This window comes from Diadema setosum, chromosome 20 (genome assembly GCF_964275005.1).
Source record: "Diadema setosum chromosome 20, eeDiaSeto1, whole genome shotgun sequence".
NCBI lineage: Eukaryota > Metazoa > Echinodermata > Echinoidea > Diadematoida > Diadematidae > Diadema > Diadema setosum.
Window position 1 is genome coordinate 11561380 of NC_092704.1, and position 15027 is coordinate 11576406.

The 15027-nt window shown below is 43.7% G+C and overlaps 1 pseudogene; it reads right to left on the reverse strand.

The window, feature by feature from the left end:
* Nucleotides 1-11949: 11949 nt before the first annotated feature.
* On the reverse strand, nucleotides 11950-14586 carry LOC140243643 (uncharacterized; annotated as a pseudogene).
* Between the last annotated feature and the right edge of the window lie 441 nt (nucleotides 14587-15027).

Sequence of the window (15027 nt, forward strand, 5' to 3'; positions counted from 1 at the left end):
TACAGCTGAATCTGGTCGGTCCACTCCAAGAGCCATCTCGAGTGGGGTGCGAACTTCGCGTCCTAGCATGAGGAAATTCGGCGAAAACCCCATACTTTCATGCTCTGAGCTGCGATAGGCTGCTGTTAACAAAGACAAATGTTCGTCCCACTTAAGCTGCTGTTTGTCCACGAACGAAGCTATCATGTTCACTAATGTCTGGTTAAATCGCTCAATCATTCCGTTAGACGCGGGGTGATATGGGGTAGTTCTAGTTTTCGTAATTTCGAGTAGATCGCAGACACTTCGAAACAAATTCGATTCAAAATTCTTCCCCTGATCAGAGTGAATTTCAAGGGGCGCTCCAAACCGGGCAATGAATTCGTGGACGACTACGTCAGCTACCGTTTTGGCAGACTGGTCAGGGATAGCGAAAGCCTCGATCCATTTTGAGAAGAGATCACCGATGACCAACACGTAGCGATTTCCTTTGTCACTTAGCGGAAACGGTCCCATTATATCCATGGCAACGCGATCCATCGGAGCGCCAACAGTGTACTCTCCCAGCGGTGCTTTTGGTCTCGAAGATGGCTTCTTACGAGCTCCACACGTCACACAATTGGCTATGAACAAGCGAACCGAGCTCTTCATATCATACCAGTAAAAGCTTCTTTGCAATCTGCTTAGCGTCTTTTTGACCCGAGATGTCCTGAAAGCTTTGTGGCATGATTCAAATGTAGAACGTAATCACGAAGCTTGAGGGGGACTACCAATTGAAGCGTGGTCGTTAGCTTATTGTCAGTGTCATATCGTTTGTACAAAAGTCTGTCAACCATTTGCAGTTGCGACCACGATAACCACAAGTTATGCGTAGCGGGACTTTTGTTGTGCACTAGTTCGCGATTAGGTCTCTGGCCTGAATCTGACATCCACCTAATGATGGGCCCGATGTCGGGGTCGTTGCGTTGCAGTTTGATGATTTCCTCTCACCTAAAGTTGCTAAATAAGACACCCTGCTGCCCGGAAGAATTTCCAGCGGAGGTACCTTTGTCTGAGGCACAGGACAGGTTGTCGTCTTCACCAACGTGAGCCGCGCGATCACGATGTCGTAATTTATTCCGCAATATCGACTTCACATGAAAAACTTGTAAGGGAAATGGCCACTTTTCCCAACGCAATGTTCTCACAACACAATACACACAGTAGACTCCGATAACTACACTCGCGAAAACTCCAATTACATCAAACATTGTGATCAATAAATCCAACTGCAACTGTCCGCAAACGATGACCATAACGAGTAGGGCAACGATCACCATTAATGTCACAAGACCAGATACAAGTCCATAATTGTTAGTGTCCGAATTATTCACACGTCCGCTGGCTTCAGTGGAGCAGCGTGGTTGTTCCTTCGAGTCACGTGGTGGTCGTACAGTTTTCACAGTCAAAGGAACGACGTCGTCTTCGTCAAGAAACGTCGACCACTCGCGATGTCGCTTACGACATGTCGAGCATCCACCACAAGGTAATTCGTCCAAGATAGTGTTCTTGTCATAGCAGGTACACGAGTCTGGATCACACGGCAGTCTTGACATAGCGTCTGCGTTGTTATGCCGAGCTCCTTTCTGATGCTCGATTCGGAAGTCGAACTGAGAAAGAATTTCAATCCAGGGAGCCATTTGATCGGCAGGCTCACGAAAAGCCATGATCCATCGTAGTGAAGAATGGTCAGTCCGTATCAGAATTTGCCGTCCCAGTAGAAAGTGACGGAATTGGCGTACAAATGCGACGACGGCAAGCAGCTCTCGTCTCGTGGTACAGTACCGACGTTGAGCACGGGTCAGGGATCGGCTTGCGAAGGCGATGGGGCACTCCACCTCCCGCTGTGCGATATCATCCCATTGGACCTGAGACAATACTGCACCAATGCCAGTCGAAGAAGCATCAGTGTCAAGAATAAACAGTCCGTGGTCGTTGGGGTACGCCATGACTTGGTCGCTAACGAGAGCGCGTTTCAGCTCCTCAAAGGCATGCTGACGTTGGTCGTTCCATGCAAAGCTCGTTGTCTTCTCTAACAGCTTGTTGAGAGGCACCGCATGTAGGTGACGCTATTTAACCAGTACCAAAAATCACTGCTGACACCCAAAGTGCTGTTACCCTGTCCAATCGAGCAAGGTTCAACCTTGGATTTAATGACAGAAATAAAACGATAATAAGCATCTGCATTTCATCAAATAAATAAGTTTGACAATGACAGACAACAACATAATGTGTCATGTGTGAAATAAACTCACATGTACAGTGTATGCTTACTTTGCCTTGTGTGTAAATTAGCAGCCTGACCAAAGGGACAACTAACTCTACTTATGTGGTCATGAAATATAAGATATTGCACTAAACTAATAAATGAGTAATTAAATTACACATGGCTGAATTGCACATAAACTAAAGACAAAACAATGTAATGTCATCCTTGCAAATCCAAGTGATCTTTGTTTACAGTGGAAACTCTTTCTAACCAGGTCCTTTGAACCACAATTATTGTTTGTCAATTCCAATGTCTTTCTGCATCAATGATGAATAAACAATATCTAAGAAAAGAAATTAACCTGGCCCTGACCAGAGAAAATAGTTTGCCATATCAGGCATTTTGTCCTATTTGTTCTATAGAGGTTCCACTGTACCGAGCTCACTCTAATCATGAAACCCTTTGTCATGCTATAGATATCATAGGCCAGCTAACTCAGTGACCCTTTGACCTATTTAATACTTTCACACCTTTGTCATTCATATATCTTTCATTTGTTACTAAATTTCTTTCTCAGTCAAGCCCGAAGGTGCTACGACTCTCGTACGTAATCATGTCAACAACTTCCATATTACTCCTCAAACTGCCCATAATCGCCCGTCCGTTTTTAGAGCGCTCTAGTATCCCTAATACGCATCCTACAGGGCTGCCATTGTGTTTGTTTGGTCAATGGGATTTCTACAGTGAACATCCAGAATAAAAAGTGTATGCTTCCTGTGGAACATCTTCATGAAATGAACTAGGCAGACGTACTCCACACTACGGTACAGTGTACGCAGCAGCAGTACCGAAATGAGTTAACATGGTGGGCTGTCAAACTTACGTATCCAGTTAGAGCATCAGCTCTAGCACCAGCAATTACTTGATTGGTCTATAGCCTCGCCTAAATTTATCTCGTTTCTAGTCCTCTACACAAATGCGCACTATCCTCAGCTCCAAATATCGTGAGTATACCTTGTAAATGACCCATAACTTGTTAGCACTAGTTTAGACTGAGAGAGATTCAGAGAAGGCAGAAGAAGGGGGATCTAACGTTAGAATATAGACCTAACGCAAAGTCTACGGTTAGAGTGCCTACATTATTGCCGTAACCGGGGGACACCCCCGAACCCCCAATTCATCACTTTCTCTAGTCCTTCCTCTGCTCCAAAAATCGTGAATACGCCTCGTAAATGCAAGCATTGGAAGGGATCTAGAACTACATTATTGCCATTATCAGGGGACACCCCCGAACCCCCATACCAAACGCATGGACAACCACACTCTCCTCACCGCACAAGTCAAGAAAACACACGTAAACAAATGCAATCGTCGACAAGGCGAATCACTTATGCGGATTGATATCTGAGGTGGTTGCTATCGGTAAGCGCATTTACGCTCTTTTCAGAGCGATTTGCGCTATCCGTGATTGGCTGCCAGTATTCTGTAATTTACCCAAGTTGAAATTTTTGCCAAAAGATAAAAAATAAAACCAACACAAAAATTGCACTCATTTAAACCAGAGCAATCAATATTGTCTCTATTTTTCCTTTAAAAATGCTGCAATTGAGGGTTGAGATCATGGCACCTGGACAATTATGCTTATTATCTTGGTGCTAAATAATCACGTTAATTGTATTCATATTTCCTCAATAAATGCTGCAATTGATGGTTGAGATCATGGCACCTGGACAATTATTTTTACGATAATTTCATATCCAACACTCCTTAGCTTTAGTTTAACCTTTTGGCAATCAAAGTTAGATATGAAATCATTAGATTGGATATTACTAAAGTCATGCACAAGCAGGTATATTGTTCAAGATATATGCCTCTTTCCCTTAATCTTCATTCATATTATTTCCAAACTTTGTGAGGTCCACGGTGCAAAAAATAATCGTAATGTTGATGATGTAAAAAAAAATATGATGGAATCATGATTTAATTTTAAGTAACTTTTTTATTTTCTTTTTATTAATGACCCTGCGCGATCAGGATGAAATGATGCCCGTTTCATCCCAAACAATGTCAATCAATGGCTAGCAGTCTACATCATTCTTGTACCTGTCCCAGAGACTGTTACAGTAGCATACCAATAGTAATAAAAATATAACTATAGTATTTATAAGGACGACACAGTTCGAGTTGCACTCTACAAAACAAACGCGATCACTGTACTAGTAATCGTTGGTTTGGCACCATAGTTTTTTCAAATTGTATCCTCCGGAATATGTAGCATGATATGATAATTATTGCATGACAGAAAACGATACATTATTACAATATTTATGGACTGGAAGTTTTGACAAGTACAATTGTACAACAGTCGACACCATCAGAACCCAAAAAGGCCCGGGTGGGGCTAACGAGTAACGAGTAACGAGTAACGAGTAACTAGTAACGTTTGAGCTTGTTACACTGTGTTAAAACCCGGTCAGACTCATAAAACAAAACTCAGAGGAACATCATTCTTTTCCCAGGCTAGGCTAGACGCTTTACGTATCTCTTTAAACCATGATTATACAATTTATAAAAAAGATTTTGGACTTACCAGTAAATTCTGAATGATGCTCGACCATCCAGATCCGGCCGATCCCTCGCGATAGCGCAGGCCAGGCGTGGCGCACGTGCACAGATTAGGCTCGTGCATGCAATTCGAGAAGGAAAATCGAGGACAAACATTCGGGGGCGCTCTTCAACTTTTTCCCACAGGGATTAGCAGTTCTCGTACCCGACCCCACATAATGAGCGGCAATGTGCCTGTAACTGAACACTGTGGGGAGAATTTGGCAGGGCTCTTTTTTCCGACTCTTACGTCATTTGAAATGTTTTTAAACAAACCTTTCAATTCGAGGAGCTCCTCGAAATACTGGTCACACGGCAAATTCTCCTATAACGGTGGGTGTGTGTAAGCACATATGTACTCGAACTGTATTATAAACAAGTGCACACGCACAAACACACACACACACACGCACAAACACACACAAACAAACAAGAAGTAAAATTGCATCTTTCTGGAAAGAGGTTGATACAACGTAGGTCAGTTACAAAGGAATGGATGAATAAATATTTTGAAGAAAAACATTGGAATCTTGTGAAATACACTTTTATCATACACCCTGCCCCAGGCCAAATACAACCTCGTATATGCCCTTATCAGGTTGTGTGATTATGTGGGGTGTATACGAAAGTGACCAGATAATCGTTAAGACGTGTTCATTGCTTGTGATTCTTTGATATATCAAGTCACTCTCGGAGTGTAATTTGTTTCATGTTTACTTGCCTTCGATAAAGTTTCTGTATTGTCCTGACATTCCTTCATTTCATTTTTTTTTTTTATCCTGTACATCGCCGAAAATACTTCGGATAAATTTTGCGACAAATTCACATTTTCGTCTTGACTTGAATGTACATTGTACTTTCTTTGTGACATATTTCTCAACAGTTAAAAAGTGATGACGCATTAGAAGATACTGCCCATGGTATGCATATTATTTTTCATTTGTTTTGAACTCAACTGAAAACCAACCATATATTGACACCCAGCTTTTGTAATTTTTCTTGTTTGTCAGCCAGCCAGCCAATACGCGATCTTGTCCCCACGCCTCGTCCTGTACAGGAAAGAGAAACTGTTATCGTGACGGGAGTCCTAGTACGGGTACTTTCACAGCTGATTGCTTCCGGGTACTCTCGGTCTTTCCTTCGTGTAGCGAAATCTCCCTTTCTATAGCTGATCAACGCTTTTCAGATCAGCAACAGCACTTAAAATCTTGCATCAAAACCTTTTGTTTCACAACAAAGGTTTGTTTGGGGAAAGACAATGGGTAATGATCGATTCACGGTGCCCATCGTGGAAGTGTCCATCTTCTCCGGACATAACAATGGGATCGGAGATCTCACTATGGACAGGTTGGGGTGTCTGAAATCTATTGTACCTGTACTACCTACTTTGTATGTGCCGAATTCTATAGGCGTTTGGTTGGTATTACATTCTATACCCCATGGCGCTCTTCCCGCGGCCCTTTGGTGGGTTTGGCTGCGGCCTTTTCAGTCATAATCTCGCAGCCATTTTGATCATTTTGCAGCAGCCCTTTGCACCCTTGGATCAAGCTTTCCCAATCGTTTGGCTCTAGCCTTCTCGATTTACTATCTTTTGGCTGCAGTCTCTGACTGCCCAAACTTCATACATGACTTCGATGAAAACAACTGCTAATGTATTATTCTTTCTTCCTGGATATAAAGAAAATACTGATTGAAATCATTTCCGCGACAATGCACCTGTAGCTTGGAAACTTGTGAGTTTATCACATCGAAGCATGACGGTGAATAAAAAGTTAGACAGTTTGGAGGATTTCGAGAGATACTGATTATAAAAAGTCATAGCATGATCATGGAGGGGGAGTATAATCGTGGAATCTTAGATCATACAAAACTATACACAGGGCTACAATGCATACCTAATGAGAGACAAACCGCCAGTTAACACACACACACACACGGTACATACATACATATATATATATACATACACATATATATATATATATATATATATATATGTATTTAACAAAAACAGGTTGATGTCATTGAAATAGCAGTATGCATATCAATATCAATATATATGGACATTCAACTAACTACTTTTTAATATTATAAATGACAAACAAGTCAACTCTTACACAAACACACACACACACAAAAAAAAAAAACAAACCACACACACATGCAACATATCCACAGACCTGTCCCTCAAGAAGAAAGATGTTTTGGAAAGTTTGTATTCTATTCCCATCATTCTTTCCACGACCATTTTGGTGTTTGTGTTCTTCACATGCAATGCATGCATGTTTGTTCTGTTTTTTATTTCTTTTTAATACATCAGCGACGTAATATCTTCTGGCCTTTCGTAGGCCTGTGATTATCAAATATACCTGTATTTATTGAGCTTACTTCTATATAGCGGTTGTGAACTAATTTGCATGTTGCTGGAAATGCAACACAGAGCTGACCAATCATGCAGTTTCAGCCTCCGTTGCTATCACAACAAAGGTTTGTTTTGGGAAAGACAATGGGTAATGATCGATTCACGGTGCCCATCGCGGAAGTGTCCATCTTCTCCGGACAAAACAATGGGATCGGAGATCTCACTATGGACAGGTCGGGGTGTCTGAAATCTATTCCCTGTACCACCAACTTTGTATACGCCGAATTCTATTGGCGTTTGGTTGGCATTACATTCTATTCCCCTTGGCGCTCTTCCTGCGGCCCTTTGGTGGGTTTGGCTGCGGCCTTTTCAGTCATAATCTCGCAGCCCTTTTGATCATTTTGCAGTAGCCCTTTGCACTCTTGGATCGAGCTTTACCAATCGTTTGGCTGCAGCCTTCTCTATCACTATCTTTTGGCTGTAGTCTCTGACTGCCCAATATATGTTCATACAGGACTTCGATGAAAACAGCTGCTAATATATTCTTTCTTCCTAGATAAACGTTTGAATGACTAACTAAATAAATATATTAATAAATAACTTTATAAATAAATCGATAAATGAATGAATAAATGAGTAAATATATAAGTGTATTGAATAAATGAATGAATAAACAAAGAGATTAATACATTATTTAATACTTGACATGTCCATTTTAACAGTCTTTAATAGTCACACAATATACATCAGTTCGCTAGCTGACTGAGAGAGTCAGATTCAAATTTTAGGAGATACCATGCATGCAGAAAAAAAAAAAAATATATATATATATTAGACCTGGTTTCCATGTGTAAATGTTTACAAGGTGAAATTAGTGCCTGCATCCATCACGTCCCATGCATGTATGTTTGTTGTTGTTGTTCATTTTCTACACCAGTAGTATATCTTTATACTTTTGTAATGATTTCGTACATAACTGTGCACAAAGTACAGCCGCTTTGCCATATAACAGTATAAAAGAGCGATAAAAAGAAAACGACAGGTAACCACGTTCTATGGTGTGTATCAATACATGCGTGCGTGATGTGGCTGTGGATGTTTAAACTGCCGTGTTGATATTCAAAGTTGAATGATAGTTCGACAGCTGGTATGGACTTGAAATTGCTTTCTGACATTGGGTGTTTTAAAACGCGTATGATTGACTTTGGTGTTGTTCAAATGAAATACTGATTGAAATGATTTCAGCGTCATGATACTGTAGTTTTGGAGTCTTGAGAATTAATGATGTAGAAGCATGACGGTGGGAAAAAAAGTTAGACAGATTAGAATGATTTCGAGAGATACTGATTATCAAAAAGTCATAGCGCAATCATGGAGGAAAAAAATAAATCGTGGAATCTAAGATCATACAAAACTATACACAGGGTTACACTGCATACCTAATGAGAGACAAACCGCCAGTAAATACGCAGACACGCACACACACACATACACACATGTATATATATACATGCATATATAGTAGTGTACTGTACGAGCTGAAATTTTCGCGTACAGATATTTTCGCGAATTGCTACTTGGAGGACATTTTCGCGTCTTGTTAATTTCGCGGTTGTGAGGGTCTAACTGAACTTAGTTATTCACGCGTTGTTATTTTTGCGTGTTATTTTCGCGGTTCAAAGGCGATTCGCGAAATTCGCGAAAATAAAACCACCGCGAAAATTTCAGCTCGTACAGTATAATGTATACATATATATATATATATATATATATATGTATGAATTATTGTAAATTACTTTCTACCATACCCCTATTCTCCACAAGTGTTGCTTTAAAGATTAAACCTCTAAAGGTTTATAAGACGTATCAACGCTCTCCTTGACAACGCAGCTCTACTGCAACGCACTGCATTATGCGCAGAGCATTGTTATGATTCATGCTTGCAAAAAAAAAACAACTTATCATCATTGTCCTAGTATACATCACACTGACGAAGGCCCGAGGCGGTCTGAAAATTTTGTGAATATAAACCTTTTTGTTCGATGTACAGATGGCATGTTTGAGATGAACATGTAATATATATATATATTCATGCATTGACTGTGTAGATCCTGAAGAAGGGCATTTCGCCCGAAAGCTTGATGATTTTAAAAGGGGTGCTACCCAACACCAGCCACGTCTATATGTGCAAGATTTGCTGTTAATAGATTAACTGTCTTTGCACGCCCCACCACTTTGTGGTTAAGTCCTTTGATGTCAGTATAGTACAAAAACAGCTGGATGTCATCAAGATAACAGTATGCATATCAATTTCAATATGTATAGACGTTCATGTAATTACTCTCTAATACTATAAATGACAAACAAACAAGTCACCTCTTACACACACACAACATATCCACAGACCTGTCCCTCAAGAAAGAGGTTGTGAAACGTTTTGTGTTCTATTCCCAACTATCATTCTTTCCGCGACCCTTTTTGATGTTTGTGTTCTTCACATGCAATGCATGCGTGTTTATTCTGTTTTTTTTTTTAATACATCAGCGATGTAATATCTTCCAGCTTTTCGTAGGCCTGTGACTATCAAATATACCTGCAACGCAAATGATCTTCGTGACTATCTACAATTTATACCTCTCATTCGGATGTTTAATTTCTAACGTTGTTTTTTTTTTTGTACACACACACAAAACAAAACAAAAACTTGCAACTCCATAGGTCAAGATGATGGGGAAGAATGTACAAACCTGTATATGACACAACACAGTAACTAAAAGTCGCGAAAATGTTGGATAGAATGCGTATGTTTTGTGTATATTTTACTTTTATAAAGTTGTTGAGTTTCCCGGTTGTCAGAGTGGACTGAAGTCGTAGAATTCATTGTGGACACCAGAGATTAACAGGTTTTCTGTTCCGAGGTGTTATTCATATCCTAACGTAGAGGGCGCTATATTGCTAAAATTCAACGTACGCACTCTGACGCCCAGATTTTGTGAATGGTCGGCTCCTTGAAAAAAGCGCCGCACGGGCCAAATGCTAAAAGCGCCGCGCAGCGGGCTTTTGAATGGGAGGATTTAAAAGAACGTGGCGAAACAATAGAAGACCGTTGAGCGGGAGCGCCGCGGTTTTGCTGGAGCATATAATCTGCCAAGGCGCCTTAGTGTGTGTATGTATGTCACTGTGTTGAATTTCTTACACATGGTTTTGTTTTTCTCAACAAAAATATGCTTTTCAATTATCAGTTTTGAATCTAAAATTTGTGTTTAAACAGCTATTCTATGAATTTTATACTCCTATTACTGACATATAATGTGTGATTGCCAGAAGTACATTTCAAAAAAGAGAAATTTTGAGCCAAATTTGGGATGTCATCATGCAAAAATTTCTCCATTACCAGTAGATAGAAAAGAGTGTAGGAGTGCTTTTTTAGTGCCTCATAATCATTTTTCAACCTTCTTACTTCAGACATTGTTATTGATAGAAACTCGTAATCAGTTCTAAAATCAACAAGAAAATACCTAAAATTAGCCTGCCTGAAAAAGCTTCGGATGCCCTGACTCGATGACCTCACTTTTACCATCTCCTTGTGCTTATCAGAAGAAATGTATCGGAACATGTCATTTCTTCCTCCAAACTTTATAGATACATCAACCGAGCAAATTGAGCAAAATTCATGATACTGTTGTAGTAACGGTAGTACTTACCGGCACTACTGGTGAGTTGCAACTGTAACTTGTCTTGTAGCTCAGTCAGTATGTCTTTCAATCAGGTTCCAGGTCACAACTGAGGGGTGCACGTACAGGCAATCCCTTTTATACCTCCCCTGTAGACAGGAGGGTTAGGATAAAACCGCTAGGGGTGCTACTACTACATTCCCCCCCCCCCCCCGTTTTAAAAAACATAGGGCATAATAAGAAAAAAAAAAACAACCTTGGCCAAAACAAAGACCTAACTATAACCCCCAAATCCTGCACAACCGGGGAGCGCACAGAGCCCCACCCATGGGAATGTGCAATCTGACCAGTCCTCGGGGGGTCTGCCAAGGACGGTTCAGCGGGCCACCGCCTAGGTCACTCATGCACTGAATGGAGGTGTGAAGGACCGGAGCTATTGGGAGGGAGATGAACCCAGCCCCCCGCGGATGGAGAAAAAAAAATTCACTAAAAATTCCTTTAACCTGAGGAGATCACCAAAAATTACTGTAGTCTGTGGAACCCTGAACCTACACAATCACGACCATAATCACACAAAATCACAGCTGGCGGCCACAATTTCTACTGGCCAATTCACATAACATACCACAGAGTAAAAACCTTAACACTGAATACAATTGCATAACCATGACAACAAGGTATCCATGGCTGCCATTCAAACATCAAATGGCAAGCCCTGGCAACTCTAAAAATATAACACTACTTGTATTTGGTGACAAAACTTTTGGTCAACTTAACCAAACTTTAATAATACTGTTAACAAACTTTGGCAACATTTTTTTTTTCTTTTTGGCAACACTTTGGCAGTAACAACAAAGATAAGGCAAATCCCTGGCCTTAATAACTCACACACATAAAAACTCTTTGGTCCTGAGTAAAATGAGGTAAGAACACAATAAATATACCTCACAAAATGGAATCTCCTCAGAGGTAAACATTATATACAAAATACTGTTACAAATGTGGGGGAAAAATCCTCCCACTGGCCATGATTGTGGGTGGATGTGGGGCTGTGTAAGCTCCCACTGAGGATCCTATCCCCTTTACGCCCCGTAGAGTGTGAGGGCATTCACCCTCGTTGCCTCCAGCAGGGGAGCAACAGCTTCCCCTCGCGCTCGAGCGAGGCTACCTCTCCAATATAAATTGGAGTGGTGACCTTAAGGTCCTTCGAGGGGGGTAAATGTGGAGAATCTGTCTCCACTAGAAGACGGTGAATTGACACTGTCTTCAGGGCTTCCAGCTGGTTGGGGCTGAAAAATCGCACCCTGGCTGTGAACCCAAAATACACATTGGGAAACATCTTCCTCCAAGCAACTAACTCAGAGGTCCCCAATGCGCAACAGTGGATGTGAATCCTCTGATAGCGATTGACGGATGCATGCACTGCCTCCCGGCAAATCCGGGAGGGTTCATCCGCATTTGGGGCGTCCTTGCGACCCCGGATATGCAGTACTAATACTTTCCCTGTTGCCCCAATTTTGAGGCATGCCTTCAGCAGGGAAAGTTGCTTGTCCCAGTACTGGGGAGGGGAGGTATAATCTAACCCTATTTCTCCGAAGGCCCGGATGTTAGGGTTACAGATGAGCTGACTCAGCTCATTTACCTCCTTCTCTCCCACTGAGTTGGCATGTTTTGGGTGGATTCCCACTGATACCGGCCAGCAGCTCTCCCTGGGGATGTCCACTGCGGAAAACTTTGTGGGATCACAATAATTGATAACCCCCCCCCAGTGAGCCGCACAGGGACCCGCGGAGGTCTTTCACCTTCCGCTGTGATTGCAGCGTGCCCCTTTTTCTGCAACTTGCTCTCCAACCTGTCAAGATGAAAATGACTGTCGAAGGCAGCAGGGATAGGTGGCCGGCGGGTTACACCTGCAAAGGTGAGGGTCGGTGTTGCTCCCGAGGGCGGGGCAGTGGACACCCTGGCCTCCGCAGGGCGGGGGGACGTATTACTCGCACCCCTCTGGGAAGCAGGCAAAGATATGCCATCCCTTGCCTGGGCATTCGCATCCTCCCGCTTAATGGGAGCACCCTTACCATGGGCCGTGGTGTTTGTGGGGTCTGTACTCCCACTAACCAGCACCGAGGAAGGGGGCGCAGCCTGAGTATGCACTGGGCCAGGGCGATTTTCTACCCTGCCCAGGAGGAGAAACCTCTCCCACTCCCGCTGTGACAGCTTGTCTGTCAGCCAAGCCAGTGCCCGCCAATGCAGCAGGGCTGCGGGAGTATTGCTGGGCCTGATTGTTAAAGTGGGTGGTCGATTCCACCCCATCCCAGCAATGAGTGCATCCATCTCTTTCCGTAGGTGATCAGGAATCTCCCACATGAAATGAGAAGGAGCCTCTGCATCCAGAAGTTGGAGGAGACCCTCCAAGTCTGCGGATCCCGTAAGGGTCTGCACTAGGAAACGTAGGCACCCTACCTGCTGGAGTATTACTCCCTGTGAGAAGGTGGCCTCCTTCTCCCGGAATTGGAAACAAGCTGGCATGTGGCCATATATATGCCACTTCAATTTGGAGGTGACCTTTACGGTACACCCCACCACCGGGCAACGTTTCCTAGCCTTTGTGGGAAGGTGTCCTCCCCCTGAGTCTGCGGGCCGCTTGGGTGGGCTAGATCGACCTCCCACCCTAGATGACTCCACAGTAGCCAGCCCGGTTGGCCGTTGAGAGCGTGCGAATGTGACCCGCACCCTCTGCTTGAATGGTTTAGCACCATTTCCGGCCTGTATATTACCTACTGGGGGTGGCACCATGCCCTCCCCCTCTACCTCACTATCCTGAGATAATGCAGGAACGTCCTCCGCCGGTTGGTGCTGTAATAAGGGTGTGTCTTGACTCCCCTCTTTGGCACCCTGACCTTGGATTGAGGATGGTCCGGGACCTCCCATGGCGGATTGACCTTGTTGAGAGGGTAGAACCTCCCTTTCCAGTGCTGGTTGCTGTGGTGAGGGCAGTGAAACACCTCCCTCGAGCTGTTGTTGCTGAGGTGAAAATGGTGGGACCTTTCCCTCGAGCACAGATTGTTGAGGGGGTAGCTTAGCACCCTCCTCAGGTGGTGGTTCCTGGTCAGATTCAATATCCATCAACTCCTCCAAACCAGGTGTTTCTGCCACCCTGGTGTCTGCGGCATCCCCTGGAGGAGCTGGCTCAGAGTCAACACGGCCTGCGTGGGGTGTCAAAACATCCCCAGGTCCGTCAGTCTCTGCAGGAGGATTCACTTCTCCCTGCCCTTGTGGCAAGACTCTTGAAGCTCGGCTCCGAAAAGAGGGGTGGAAAGCCAACCCCACTGGAAACCGCTGAGTTTCTGCCATGGATGCACTCCACCAGGGTGTGAGGGGATCAAAATAGATCTCCCTCGGGAATGAGCTCCCTGGGGAGGGAATATCCTCCCGTCCCTCAGGCATGGGAAAACGGAGGATTATCTCTTGGTATGGCATACAGTCCAGGAGATACTCCTGGAGGCATGCCACCCACTGAAAATCCTCCATTTCCAGAGCTCGCAGGTACTCTTGGTCGAGGAGTCTAATATCCTCCTCATTGGGGTGACAGATGGTGCAAACCGCACCAATATTCCCGGGAGCAGGAGACGGTCCTTCTCCCGTGCTGCCCTCAACAAAGCCTCTGGTGGTGCCTCGTCGAGGATGGGTTCCTCTCCAGGTGGGGGTGGATCTCCCTCCATAACTCTGCAGAGGGGATACAAAAAGAAAATGGGGAAGGCGTGGTTAATGCACAATACTTTGTACCTACTTGAGAAGCCACAAAAGCCTACTTACCTTGATTTGTCTGGCAAGGGGGACATTTGTACTTCTTCATGGCCTCCCCTTCGTGTGGTGTTACTCCTACACATACCCCATGATACCATTCATCACACCAGTCGCACTGGACCATGAACGTACCTTCATCGGGTCTCCGGCACACACAATAGAGCATGTCCTTTTCAAGTAGGCGTTGCCCTCGACACCAGGCTGGTATGTCCCTGTCTCGACAGGGCTTCAGCCGGTCCTGGTGTTGGGTTGAGATCGTGTTACGTAACTCCACTCTATACAAATCTGCAGAAAGCCGCTCCACAATGCGTGCAGGTCCCTTCCAGGGGGAGCTCAATTTCTTGCAAACCCCTTTG